This window comes from Otolemur garnettii, unplaced genomic scaffold, assembly GCF_000181295.1.
Source record: "Otolemur garnettii isolate 467f Iridium unplaced genomic scaffold, OtoGar3 scaffold00083, whole genome shotgun sequence".
Taxonomy (NCBI): domain Eukaryota; kingdom Metazoa; phylum Chordata; class Mammalia; order Primates; family Galagidae; genus Otolemur; species Otolemur garnettii.
The window spans coordinates 4,031,523-4,045,706 of record NW_003852478.1 but is presented as its reverse complement, the minus strand read 5'-3'; the positions used below and the strand labels follow the sequence as shown (position 1 = coordinate 4,045,706).

Below are 14,184 nucleotides of genomic sequence, written 5' to 3'. Positions count from 1 at the left end.
CAGGGTTAGAGGTGGTTAACATACAATCAGGACCCTTTCAAATTTCCAGTATAAAACTTTAACCCTTTTATATCAAGTAGGAATGAGCAGGGACCTACTTAGTCACTGCAGCTTAGAGACTTGCAAAATGTGTCACCTGCCACCCAGTGAGAAATATGTTCTAGGAGGCAACCTAGAATCTACCCAGACACGTGTAACTGAAACAGAAATTCCACAAAACAGTTCTTACCCCTGCCGCTTCAATGCATCTAAGGATGTTCTCCCTTCTCTCTCATATAATCCTAGTCAGGATGCACTAAGTCAGTTTCAAGGTCCACTGACGTGTTGCTTTCTGTACTGAAAGACACTGATTCACTGATTGCTTGTGGCTCGACCCCAAATTGAAAGTGAAAGTGATAGACGCAGAAAATAAACTCCACCAGAGCCCAGAATTTCAGCCAGACAGGAGGAACACGTTCAAGAGATCTGTGGTGTATCGTGGGGGCAATAGTTAATGGCAATAATCAATGGCACACCTGAAAATTGTTAAGAGAGTAGATTCAAGTTTTCGCCACAAAAAAGTATGTAAGGCAATGCTTTGTTAGTTTTGATTTAGCCATTCCACATTGCATCCATGAATCAAAGCATCACACCATTTACCACAAAGATAATATACATAATTTTTGTCAATTAAATTTTTTAAAATTTAAAAACAAAATTTCCCTCTATAACCCTTCCTCCCTCCATCAACAATGTAATACCCAGAAGGCCTTTGCTATAGAAGATACTTGTTCCAAAGAGAACTAAAGGTAAAATCTCTCTATAAAGCTCTTTCAAGTTGTTTTATTCCAGCAGATCTTTTGTAAGACAAACAGACAGAATATTTTCAACCTTTGGAAATGAAAGATGAAGAAAAAAAAAGAAGGAAACAGAATCTTCTTATGGTAGAAAATCACTGAAAGAAAACAGTGGACTAGACGGCAGAGGGGAGGGCATCACGCTCTCCACCACGGCCAGAGAAAATCCCTTTCATTCTTTCTCTGTCTGCCCCAGCAAAGTTAGAAGTATGTCGATCCTTAGAGAAATCTCTGTTATTAATAACATTGTATGGAAATATTTGGCAAAGTTTCTTTAAGATATGAAAGAAAAGCAAATTGGAGTAAGTCCTGTCTCATCAAGAATCATCATGAATCAGATCTTAAGGTTATGATGACTAGAGATGACTTAATCCAGATTTCACAAACCGGTAGCCCTTAACCAAAATCCTATCCAATGATCTATTCTGGTGATGGTGTTGGCTAAAACATGGTTTTAATTTACACATACACACACATGGATATATACATAAACCTAACACTTAAAAGTAGAAACAAATTCCTATAAAATGTGGACAATCAGTTTCTATTAAAAGAAAAACAGAATTCTGGGGATACATTTTCACCTAGTGACAAGTGTCAGAACCTTTTCACGGTGGCTCTTGACTCTAACCCTGCAGTTTGCAGTTCAGTTCACCTGTTTTAACTGAAGGAACAAATCATAGATGTTCATTCTGTTCCCCACTTTCTTCCTTGAGTGCTTCACTAAGTCAAGGTTGGGAACCCTGTCTGTTGGGTTTAGGTCCAAACACAGTTTAAAGAAAGCTGTCCAGGTTTAAGTAACTGCTTAGTCCAGTGCACCTGTTGGTAGCCGAGAAGCAACTGTCATTCAGTAGAATGCAAATAGAAAATCAAACTCTCAGAAAGACATCAAATGACCTTCAACCATGCTCTGCAAGACTCATTTCAACAACATCCATGAACAAACTGTTTTCTTGTCCTGTGTTGCTCAAACTCCCCAGCTAAGCAGCGCCTGGGCCCCTATTAATCACAATCTCCTAGGCCTCTTCCTTGAAGATTCTGAGTCAAAGGATCTAGAATGAACCTGTAATCTAATTATCACCCCAGTGACTTAACAGGGAGGTCGCAAAGCACAGTGTAAACTCAACCTTTGCAAATGGTGCCCTATTTTTCCAGAGGGCTGATAAACTGTATCATCCACTTACCACACCAGCCCCCATTCATTCTCTAGAACAGTGATTTTACTGTGGCACACTGGCGTGCCATGAGAGGATCTTAGGAGTGCCACAAAAATTTTTAGAGATCATTAACTATTTTTGAAAGAAAGTCAAAGCACAGTGAGTATATTCCTTTTTTCCACTTTTTAAAAATCATCATAATTTAAGCATGCCGTGGAAATTTAACTGTAGGTTCTAGTGTGCTGTGAGATAAAAGAGGTTAAAAACACTGCTGCAGACTGTTTTACTTGACTTTGGAGTGAGGGAGACTGACGTGTCCTCTCAGCAGATGTGTAAGGGACTCTCCGCTCTGCTCCCATTACAATCCTGAGCGAGACTCAGTTCCTGCACTTCCCACGGTGGGTTGCAGGCGGCTTTGTTCTTCAAGGTCAAGAACATCTAATGCTTCTCCATGTGTTTGTCTAGGGCTTGGCCAAAGTCAGATGATCAAAAAATGTCTGTTGATCACTGACTTTTATAGAAAAGGAAACAAAAACACTCCTTTTCCTTGTTTGTGGCTCAGCCTGACTTTCCTTCCATTAGAAATAAGAGCGTAAGATCTAAGCTTGAGAAAACAGAAGCATTCAAATTTAGCTTGTGATTTTATTATGCTGCCTTTCTAAACAGGAAGAACCCCTTCTCCAGGCTTGAAAGACACTTTCAAAAAAGTCTTGTTTTGTCTCCTAGTGGACTTACAAGATGACTGAGCAGGACAGTGGTGACAAATTCGGATGCCAACATCAATTCCTGGCACCTCCATTTCTCAGCTTAAACTACTCAAAGGGGTATTGTGAGGATAAAGTGAATTAATGTATATAAACCCCTTAGAACAGTGGTTCTCAACCTGTGGGTCGCAAACCCTTTGTCACAATGAAAATACATCCTGCATATCTGATATTTATATTAGGATTCATAACAGTAGCAAAAGACAGTTATGAAGTAGCAATGAAAATAATTTTATGGTTGGGGGTCACCACAACATGAGGAACTGTATTAAAGGGTTGTGACACTACAGGCACTCGTCACAATGTCTGGCTATTTTTTGGTTGCAATTTGGCTGGGGCTGGGTTTGAACCCGCCACCCTCAGTATATGGGGCCAACACCCTACCCACTGAGCCACAGTAGCACCAATTCTTTGTGCCAACTAGACCTTCATTTAGTTAATTCTAGCCTCAGAGGTGCGGATCTGCTTCTATCCACTGTCAGGCTACTGTGTTGGACCCTGAGTCTGTACACACTAAGGAGATTGGCTTATCAGTAACATGAGTAAGATCAAATAAAATGTATACTCTTAATTTCGACTTCACATTTTGCAATAATGTTGGTTAGGATAGAATAGTGGTTCTCAAAGTATAGTCCCAGGACCAGCAGTAGCCACACTGTCTGAAAACCTGTTAGACTTACAGGTTTTAGAGCTCCCTCCCAGATAGTCAGGGAAACCCAGGGGGCTGAGGTTCAGGAGACGTTGGTACCCGCTGAGTTTGAAGGAAACAGACGCAGAGCATTTTGAAATGACTACATGTAGGAATGTTTTTCTCTGTTGGACAGGTGAACTCGTGTGTATTTCTCAAGTTGTTTGTTGGCTGGTGATGACCTCAGCCATTTTAAAATACTAACTGGGCCCAAGAGAATTCATTAGCCTGTATTTACCTTCGGCAATATTCCCTGCGGCAAACTTCACATTACTCCTTCATTTAGGAAAACAGGGTCTGAGAGAAGCAAGTCTGCTGTTGGTGCATTTGTGTATAATAAGAAACTTGGTGTGATATATTTTAGGTACACTCTGTTAGTGAAGGATTTTAGTTTTCGATATCTTCTGGGAAAAAGAAATGATTACTAGAAATAATGTAGTCTTAAATGATTATGTTTGATTATTTAAAATTTGGCATATACAAAGCACGGTATCGTTAGATAGGCATGACTCTGGAGGCAATGATTGTATGAGCTTTGAGAAAATTTTTAAAACCTTCTTGAGCTTTGTTTCTACCTCTGAAAAATGGAAGTGAAATTCAGCATCATTTTGCGAAAATTAAACAACATTTGAAAAGTATTTTATCAATAGCAATCACTATAGAAGTGTTAGTACACTTTTATACTCAGCAATGCTTTCTTCATATTTCTTTAATTCTAATCCTAATTGGTTTCATACCTAACATTGATAGTTGATAGATTTTAGCAGGTTAATTATGTGCTTTATCATTTCTATAAATGAGTAAGGGGAGTATTGGATGGGAAAATTAAAATCCAACATCATCCAGGCCTGCTTTAGGGCAATATCAGACTGTTTCGTAGTATTGTATGAAAGTAATTGTAACTTCTTTCTTATAAAACGTTAACATAATTTTTAGAAATTATAAATCAATACATGCTCATCCTGACAAAGACAAGAAAGTTAATTTCCTCTGTTCCCGTTTTATTCCCACCTCACTTGGTGTGAACCCTTCCACACGCAGACCCTTGCAAACGCATGCTCCTTGTTCTCACGAATATGAAAATATGTGAACAGCCAGCCAGTTTGTGTCAGTAAGTGAGGTAGGCAGCCCATCGTAGGCCATCATAGACCCATAAAAGCAGTAATAAATAGCAAATAGATATAGGAAATGGTGGTGTGTTGAACTCTTTGACTAGTAATCAGTAGACCCTTTTGTGCTGATGTGGCCCCTGTTGGAGCCTGAGAATTTGAAAAGGCAGTGGATTCATGTTTCCTGCTCTTCTGACCTGGTAGATTCCTCACTCATCACACTTGATAAAACTACCAAATGCCACATCGCTCTGTGGAACTAGAGAGGTGGTGGGAGCTGTGTCTACCTGCCTCTCTCTGATATTGTGCCTATCTTTGCAAACCTCGGTTGCTGTTAGGTAGTAAACCAAAGTGAAACTTAAACTGCCTCTAAGTGGTTGTTCTCTCAACTTTTGAATGCAGAACACTCATTTCTCTCTCCTTCAGTTAAAAATTCAGTCATTCTATTCATATTTCTCTGTCATTTGCCTTTTCCCAATAATTTATAATATATAATAGTCATCAGTCCAGGTCCCTGGGTAGAGGTATGCCTTTTTTTTTTGAAGACACGAGATCTTGCTTCATCACCCAGGCTGGGCTATAGCAGTACCAGCATAGCTTACTGCAGCCTTGAACTCCAGCACTCAAATGATCCTCTTGCCTCGGCCTCCTGAGTAGTAGGACAACAGGTGTGTTCCACCAGACCCGACCAATTATTATTTTTGTAAAGGCTGGTCTTGAACTCCTGGTCTCAAACAGTTCTCCCACCTTGGCCTTAGAAAGTGCTGAGATTATAGGCATGAGCCACTTGCACCTAGCCAAAATATGGTATTTTTAATAGACACATATATTCCATAATACAGATATTGACACTGTGATTAACTGTTGTTCAACTGAAGAACTTTCAGATTTTCAGGATTTTTATTGTTTCTTTTTCCTACCAAAAAAAGCTACAATATATATTTTTGTATATATGTCTACGATTATACAAAGGCTGCCTGGGAAGTATCCAGCATGTAATATGAAATATAGTATTAACAATGGCTGGATACTCTGAGGTGTGTTTACCATGTCAACTGTTATATGCACTTTTTATTTGAATAGATATTGTCAGATTTCTTTGGGAAAACATAACAATTCATACTTCCATTGCCAGGAGGTTTATTTCTCCATGCCCTCATCAGCACTGACTGTAATTATTCATTTTAGTTTTTATCAGTTGAATGAATAAAACCAGTATCTTCATGGTAACTTTAACTTGAAATGCTCTGGTGACTACTGAGGTTAAATGTCCTTGGGTATTTATTGGCCCTCTGAATCTCCTCTTCTGAAAATTGTTTATTCATATTCTTTGCTCAATTTTATCGGGCTATTCACTTTTTTAATACAAGTTTGTATGAGTACTTTGTATATTAGGAATATTGAAAATTTACCTAAGTCCTTGTGGGCTACAATATCTCTTAATTTTATGATGTTGCTATCTAAGCTAGATATCAAAGATAGACGACTGATGCACTATTAAATCATTTCTCTTGTGTTTTATAAATTTTCTGTTACTTCAGAAAGTTTTGCCCAATAATAATACTAATAATTGTTATTCTAAATTTTCTTCTAGTAATTTTTACTACATATATATGCAAATATATATATAAATTTACTTTAATTTTCACATTTAAGTATTTCATCTAGCTGGAGTTTATTTTTTAATGTGGTATAAGGTAGAAATTTCGTTTTATTAAATTTCAAGATGGATGATCGCATATACATGTATATTCCAGAGTTATTAATTAAACAAATTACCATTTTCCCACTAAATTGAAATTCCATTTTTGCCATATATTATATTCCCGTTTGAATGTGGATCTACTTCTGGTCTTTTGCATCCACTTTCAATTGCCATATCACGAATTATCACAACACCAATTTATTAGTACATACCATGTTTCCCCCAAAATAAGACACTGTCTTATATTTATTTTTTCTAAAAAAGACACACTAGGTCTTATTTTCAGGGGATGTCTTATTTTTATTAAGTATAATACAACAATCTACATTTATTCAAATACGGTTAAGTCATCTTCTTCTGGAACCTGACAGGGGAGCTGACCTTGTTGGTGGGGCTGGCGCTAGTGATGTGTGAACTCCTTTCCCCTAGCTGTTCGCACATGCGCAATAGGATGCCTGCGACTGTGGTTACCACACGCACACCCACACAAGTGTGAATAGCTTGGAGAAAGAAGCTGTGGCAGATACAAGGTATTCCAGTCTTCCTTACCGCTCCATGCCAAAATGCACAGCATGGCTATGTGGATCCACTGCATAGCCACACACATCACTAGGTCTTATTATCGGGGTAGGGCTTATATTTAACAAATGCATAGAAATCCTGCTAGGGCTTATTTGGGGGGTAGGTTTTATTTGGGGGGAAATACGATAGTTAAATAGATCAGAAATCCAGGCACAGTGACTGGGTACTTTGTTCACATTCTCAAAGCCTAAAATTAAGGTGTCAGTCAGGGTGATTTTTCCCAGGCAACTCTGGGGAAGCTCCGTTTCCAGCCTCATTTCAGTTTTAATTCAGTTCCTTGGGCTTGTAGGACTGAGGTCTCCATTTTCCTTGTTGGCTGTGAAAGGCTGCCCTCAGCTCCTAGAGGCTGCTGGTATCCATTTTGGGGGGTTTCATTTAATTTGCTAATTCTCATTGAGTTTTTGCATTCTCATTCTCAATACCTGTGAGTGAAATTGGTCTATAATTTTCTTGTGACAGTTATAAACAGGTTTACACATCTATTTTGGTACATACTGATATTTAAATAATATGCTGGTGATTGGTAACAAATGATTACTTGCAATGAAATTTTCTTTTCTGCCACATAGTTGCCTTGCTATAAAATTGTGTTGTAAGTTGGGTGTGTATAGTGTATGATTTTTGTTAATCCCATACTCAATCTCTCTCTCCTGGTGTTAGTATTTATTAAGAATCTTTGTTCAGGACTTGTCATCATATTAATAAACATTTAATTTATAGGAGAGAGACTTGAACAACTGGCAGAAGTTGGCAGAAGGCATGTAGCTCTTACAACCCAACAAGGAATGTGATGCTTGGGAGTGAATAGCACTAGCCCCCCAAAATTTAATTTAAAATACTTCATTTGAACAAATGTGAATAAAGTTAACGAATTTAAACATTTGCATTTATTTATTTTAAAAACTTGCAGTAGACGCAGTCAGTAGAGACTCTTTATATGTATTTGGAATATGATTCAAAATATGCAAGTAAAATGGACTTTTAAGTGAATGGTTCACTTTGAACCTGACTCCAATGTCCTCTGACCCCACCTATAAGCAACAGACCAACCATCTTTTCATGGTCCCTCATCCTCCCACGGTCCTACTTCCCTACTTGGTTTAAGTTATATGCTCAACACCATAATCATTCCCTTGTGTATTCTCTGAACCCTTTAACTCCCCAGCAACTTAGCAGCAAAACCCTGACCCTGATTATATTTACATCAGTTATATCTAAATCTCTCTATATTCTGAAGGTTCTAGTACCTTCAAGGTCAAAGTGGCTGGAGGAGAGAAATGCATAAGATCCCTGACAAGAGTCACCTTAACTTCTCGACCACAACCCACCAGTTGGCCACTTGCACTCTCTCAACTTCACACACAACTGTTTCATTAATGGCCAATATCTCCTTTCTAACTTCCTTCCTGCAGATGACCTTATTTCTATTTTAGAGAGAGAACCAAACCCATTAAAAGATCACTTCTATAAGTTCCCCCACATAACTGTCCTCCAGCCCAGACCTCTTCCCAGAGCCCCGGACTGACTGACTGACTACTAGGTGGCCCACCTCCAGAAGGTAACAAGTGCAAACTAAGCTCCCTGTCCTCTTCCAAACTCGCCTCCCCAACAGATTAGCCGGTCAGTGAATGAGTGGCAGCTCCATCCTTCTAGATGCTTGGCCCCAAAGCTCCTGAGTCACGCTTGGGTCCGGTCTTTCTCTCAAAACCCATAGTCAACAAATTCTGTTGACTCTCCTTCTAAAATCGATCCCGAATCTCACCACTTTTCATCACCTCCATCACTGTCACTAGTCCACTGCTCTCAGCTATCAGCTGGACACAACCTAAGTTTGATCCTGTCACTTTCACAGTTTAAGACTCTGCAAAGGCTCTGGCATAATTACAGCACAACCATCAGCATCGCCTACGATCTGCCTGCCATCCTTCTCCCTCTCTGCTTCATTCTTTCATTATTTATCTTTCTCGCTTTCTAACAATGCATAATTTACTTTTGTATTTTAGCTCTCGCCTTTCTCCCTTCTCTAGCAGAGTAGAAATTCCCACCTTTTTTGTTCACTGATGTAGCCTCAGCCCAGGGCAGTAGTGTAACAGACACAGAGTAGACTTTCAGTGAACATATGCATGAAGGAGGGGAGAAAATAGCTCCTCTCTTACAGACAGTGAAGGCTGCATTCTTTTAATAATCTTCTACACACTGGCTCCAGATGCAATATGAGCCACTCAGGCATTTACAGCTTTTACTTCGCACGCTAAAATCATCATAGTGCACATCCAGATCCAGACCACGTGATCCTCAAATGGACCCTAACGAGCCTGTGTGACAGGAAGATGTAAAAAAAGGAAGTAGGCCAGTGCCGTGGTGAGGCCTGTAACCCCGGCACTGTGGGAGTGGAGGCAGGAGGATCACTGAAGACCAGGAGTTCAAGACCAGCCTGGCAACATAGTGAGACCCCATTTCTACAAAACATAAGAAAACCAGCCAGGCATGGTGGTGCACGCCTGCAGTCCCAGCTGAGGCAGGAGATTGCTGGAGCCCAGATGTTTGAAGGTGCAGGGAGCAACCACTGCACTACAGTCTGGGTGACAGAGCGAGACTTCATTTCTAACAGAGTAAAAGAGAAAGGAAATAAAACAAGTAGAACTTATTTTTAGAAATAGCTCTGGTATTTCTGGTTCATTATTCTAAAACTCTCAGGGAGGAAGTTCTTCTAAGGAACCTAATTTTTCAGACAGCTTAAGGTTTATCCTTCTAAATGCCAAAACAATTTCATCTGGGAAAAAAATCACCATATAAAGTGCTCTCCCAATATTCCTATATCTGACAAGCATATCCCTGTGATTTTCTTCCTATGGTTGAAAACTTCCTCGTCTTGAATGTTCATGTATGGCCTTATAAGCTTTTCTTATAAGCTTACACACACACACACACACACGGTGGACATAAAGTTCGTGTACAATTTAAAATAGTCGACAATAGTAAATTGCACACACACTTTATGGATACCCTGTATATACAGCCAGGTTTCAGAACAGAAATTGGTAAGAGTATTAAAATACTAAACAATAGATAAATATAATAAGTTCTGAAATGAAAGTAGCACACAATTAAGTGTTCATTTTAAAAATTAGAGCCAAAATATCTTTTTTAATTGGCAGAAGAACACGAATTTCCTGGTTAGCTCTATTTACTTATTTACACTTACTGGGGAAAATTCCAGTGTGTGTAACAAGCTGTATGTGTGTGTGTGTGTGTGTGTGTGTGAGAGACATAGTAAGCACATTGGATTGTACTTCTAAAGATAGTCTTTAAAAGATTACCAGGCAGATAAAAGGGAGTGAACTAAAATTACTTGTATAATATCTGTTTCTCCTACAAGACCACCTCATTCACTGTTCTAGCCAGTAATTGGAAATGCCTGGCATGTAGCAAGTGCTCAATGAATATTTTTTAATGAATTAACTACTGTCAATGTTGGTGGTATGCCTTGCATTCTGCAAATAAGTACTCTTTAAACAGGACAAATCTTAGGAGAAGAAAGATTAATCAGTTTATCACAAGTGTTATTGAATGAAAGAGTAGAGAAAAAAGTATCCAATGTACCCAATACTATTATGAAACCAATGCATAAAAACACAGTCATACAAATGATAAAACACAAATAGAGTCTAACAAACAGGAGGGAAGGAAGGGGGAGGGTGACTGGTGGGAGGAGGGAGGACATTTGGGGGGATTTCCCCTAATGTGCACAATGTAAGGGTACACTTCAAAATAACTAAATTATAAATGTCTTACCACAAAAATAAGTGAGGTGACAGCTATGTTAACCAGTTTGATTTAAGCATTCCACGTTGTAAATCAAATCATCACATTGTGCCTCATAAATGTATACAGTTATGATTTAATAAAAATTAAATTAAAATAAAAAATAAATAAAATAAATGTAAAAGAAAAATAGGATCTTTTGCTGGGGTTCTACTTGGTCAATTCTATCTTGTTGCTTAAAATGACCTGAGGCCATCTGACCTTTGCCAAAGAAACTAATCACATTTGTCCTCAGATTGTTGATGACTTAAGTTGTTACTTAGATCAGTGGTCCTTGAATGGGACCAGTTTTGCTGACACTCCTGGGAACTCTCCCTGGGACATCTGGCACTACCTGGAGATACTTCTGGCTGTGGCTATAAGCTGGGGTTGCTGTTGAACACACCATGAGGTACAAGACGCTCCCTGACAATAAACATTACCTTGAGAAACATTAAATAAGTCATCATATTTGTTTAAGAAGAAGGTAAGTGGCAGAATGCAAGGACTGGAGCTTTTCAGAGTCACAGGTTCAAATTCCGGCTTCTCTACTTTACCCTGGGGGGATTTCTTACGCCCTGCAGTTTCCCCATCAAGAACAGGGCAACAATAATATCAGCTCTGCCAAGGTCATTGTGAGGAGTTAAGGAGCGGGCATATAAGATACATGACATGGATAAATAAATTGCAGCTATGCTTACTATTTTACGACCACCTGTTAATTGTTTGATGCCAACATTTCTGTCAAACACAAAAAGCGTTTTAAGGATGATAAGGCTTAACAAGCTAAGCAAAAAACTCAGGATTTTAACAATGGAAAAAACATCTTCAATATCCAACTTTCTTTTACACACAAAAAAATTGAGAATCAGAGAGACTGATTTACCCAAGATTACATAGAAAGTTAGTGGCAGTTCACACAAAATAACCCAGCTGTTTTCTTCACTACCATTTCACTTATGCACACACAGAGGCTGTTATTAATTCCTAAACTCTGTCATCATTCATGAATGTGTCATAAATTATTTAAGCCAATTTGAACACCACATTATGCTTGCTAAAATTTTATATGATAGTATGATTACACTATGAAATATCCAAGATTTCCTCCGATATGTACCTATCTTGAAATTTTCACAGCCTGTGTGAGCTGGGATCGGCTGTGATGTTTCACCCCTGTCCTAACACGTTCTAGTACCACTCACAATGGTCTACCTTTTAAATTACTATTTTACAAAGTCAATATTAAAAATTATTCATTTCTAGTTTAAATATTTACATGAAGAACATCCTTCGGGAAAGAGTCTGAACAAACACCTCGAAGTTGACATGCTATCAATAAATAGAAAAAATGATTTTGAACATGGCTAGCAAGCTAAGAAAAATAATAAAAAGAGAACTAGCAATTTTAACTTCGCAGGTAGCAAAGGGTTTCTTTATTTATAATGCTCAATGAAGGCAAGTAATTGCATAGTTCCGGGCAGAGGGGGTTCTAATCTGTTCTTACTTTTCTGGAGTCGTAAGTGATACGTCTTAGAAATGTTTACCCTCTCTGGCCCTGAGTAGAAAGATGATCAACTCAGCACTGGAAAGGCGCTATTTAAATGTTCAGAAATAGAGAAACGGTTAAACTGTGTTGCATCTAAATGGAAATATAAGGCAGCTGTTAAAAATGATGCTTAAAAAACTTTTTACTGAGTGAGAAAATGCTTAGAGTTTGTAACATTGTAGACCTGTATGTCAGTATGAATCGACTATGAATATTACAATATATAAACATATACAGATTGAGAATAAAATACTTCTTAAACCCCTAACACTGGTTATTTTGAGGCACTATATTAATAGCATATTTTTAAAGTCTTTTATAACTTTATTTTTACAATGCACATATATACCTGCTTTAGAATCAGAAACAGATCTTCATTTTAATCAAAAACTTATTTTGACTCAACTTTATATAATCGTGATATTTAGGGTTGAGAAAAGAATACATTACAAAAAGTTATGTATTGCATCTGCGTTCAAGATGAAGAGAAAAGACATACTCCTTTAAGTCTTTTATTTCCGCTGTTGTTTAAGAACAATCTCCTAAAATGTCAGACAAGTATGCTACGTTAGCACTGAAAAAAAGACTTCCCACCCAAGTTCATGAGTAGCACGTGTACATATTAATAATACCCACTCAATATCATACAGGAAATTATGCTTCATTTAATACTGTACTCAATGTTATACAGGAAATTATGCTTATTTTAATATATAAACTTCTTGAATACTAAATTAAACATAATTTAGTACATAAGCTTCTTGATAAAGGCAAATATATGTGTTCTTGCCAAGAAGTCTTAAGTGTAATTATAAAGGTTGCAAAGCCAATTAAAGCACAAGGTTTTCTTTTGACCAAAAGACAATTACTAAAAGATGTCTCATAGATGTCTGGTCATATTTTAAGAAATAGTGTACTTAAATGCCCAGACAGTTTTTTTTTTTGGGGGGGGGACTATCTTCTTCTTGAAAATGAATTGTAAAAACTGAATTTAAATTATATTTGCAAAAGAAAGGTCATATTAGTACAATTGTTGCAGTATATCATTTTATGTTTATGCAGGACATAGCGATTTCTAAGTATCATAGTAATTTCCAACTTGCAAAAATAAGGCTGCTGTATTTTTCACACATCCCCTTCGTTGCTCTTTACTTGAGAAAATTAAAGTCAGTAGGAGAATAAAAACATGTAGGTTATAAAATTTTCAATTCTTAATTAAAAACCTACTTCAAAATTCTTTCTGCTGATTCCTAATATCCTTATAACATGACCAATTGACACTATTTTGCAGGAACCATATTCAACCTCACATGGTCCCCAAGAGTTAATGACAGCTGGCAAACAAAATTCCTAGCAATAAAATGAAGGCTTAATCAGACTTAATTAAATACAAAATATGTTAAAGGAAGATAGCTTATACTGTATGCAGATGCATATATATTTTTATGCTGGGACTCCAATTTCAGACAGAGTTAATTAATTACAATGTTAGTAACCACAGTAGGAATGTGTATCATTCTTTACCTCTATACAAGCATATGGGATCTGGAAGAAAACTTGTTTCCCCAGATATAAACTCTCTACTTAGAGTCCTGAGATTTACATTTGCTAATCATTGCCTAAAAATACACTCAAGATCAAAAGACTTGGAAAAAAGTCTCCCTCTTTTTCTTAAGAAACACACAAATGTTTAGTTTGATCCTGTTTTGAAAGGGAATCTGTTGCCAGGAAGCAAATAATAACATGAAACTAACCAACACAAATCTTTGAGTATTGAATATTGCGTTTTTGACTACCTTAGAGGTTTTGTGCCTTAAATTAATAGCTTGTGTAGCCAGCTCAGTGATAATACAGAGATATTTGAAAGTGCACACAGGAAAGTCATTCAAATGGTGTCTCCTGGAAGCCTTTTCAAGTAGGGCCAAACCTACCTGTCAAAGCCCAGGGAACATGCTGACTGGCTCACCTGAGGATCGCCCCCTGAGTCTCT

At 37.7% G+C, this 14,184-nt stretch overlaps 1 protein-coding gene across 3 annotated transcripts in view; it reads right to left on the bottom strand.

Annotated features, from left to right (window-relative positions):
- The window catches only part of ATP10D (ATPase phospholipid transporting 10D (putative)), a 103,200-nt gene that overhangs the window by 81,241 nt on the left and 7,775 nt on the right, over positions 1-14,184 (bottom strand). Inside the window, exon 1 of one of the 3 annotated variants that reach the window (XM_023515999.1) lies at positions 230-339. The exons of the other annotated variants lie outside the window; for them this stretch is intronic. The gene's annotated coding sequence lies outside the window, so the exon portion shown is untranslated. Of the gene's footprint in view, positions 1-229; positions 340-14,184 lie in introns of those variants that run through there. 3 annotated transcript variants of the gene reach the window in all.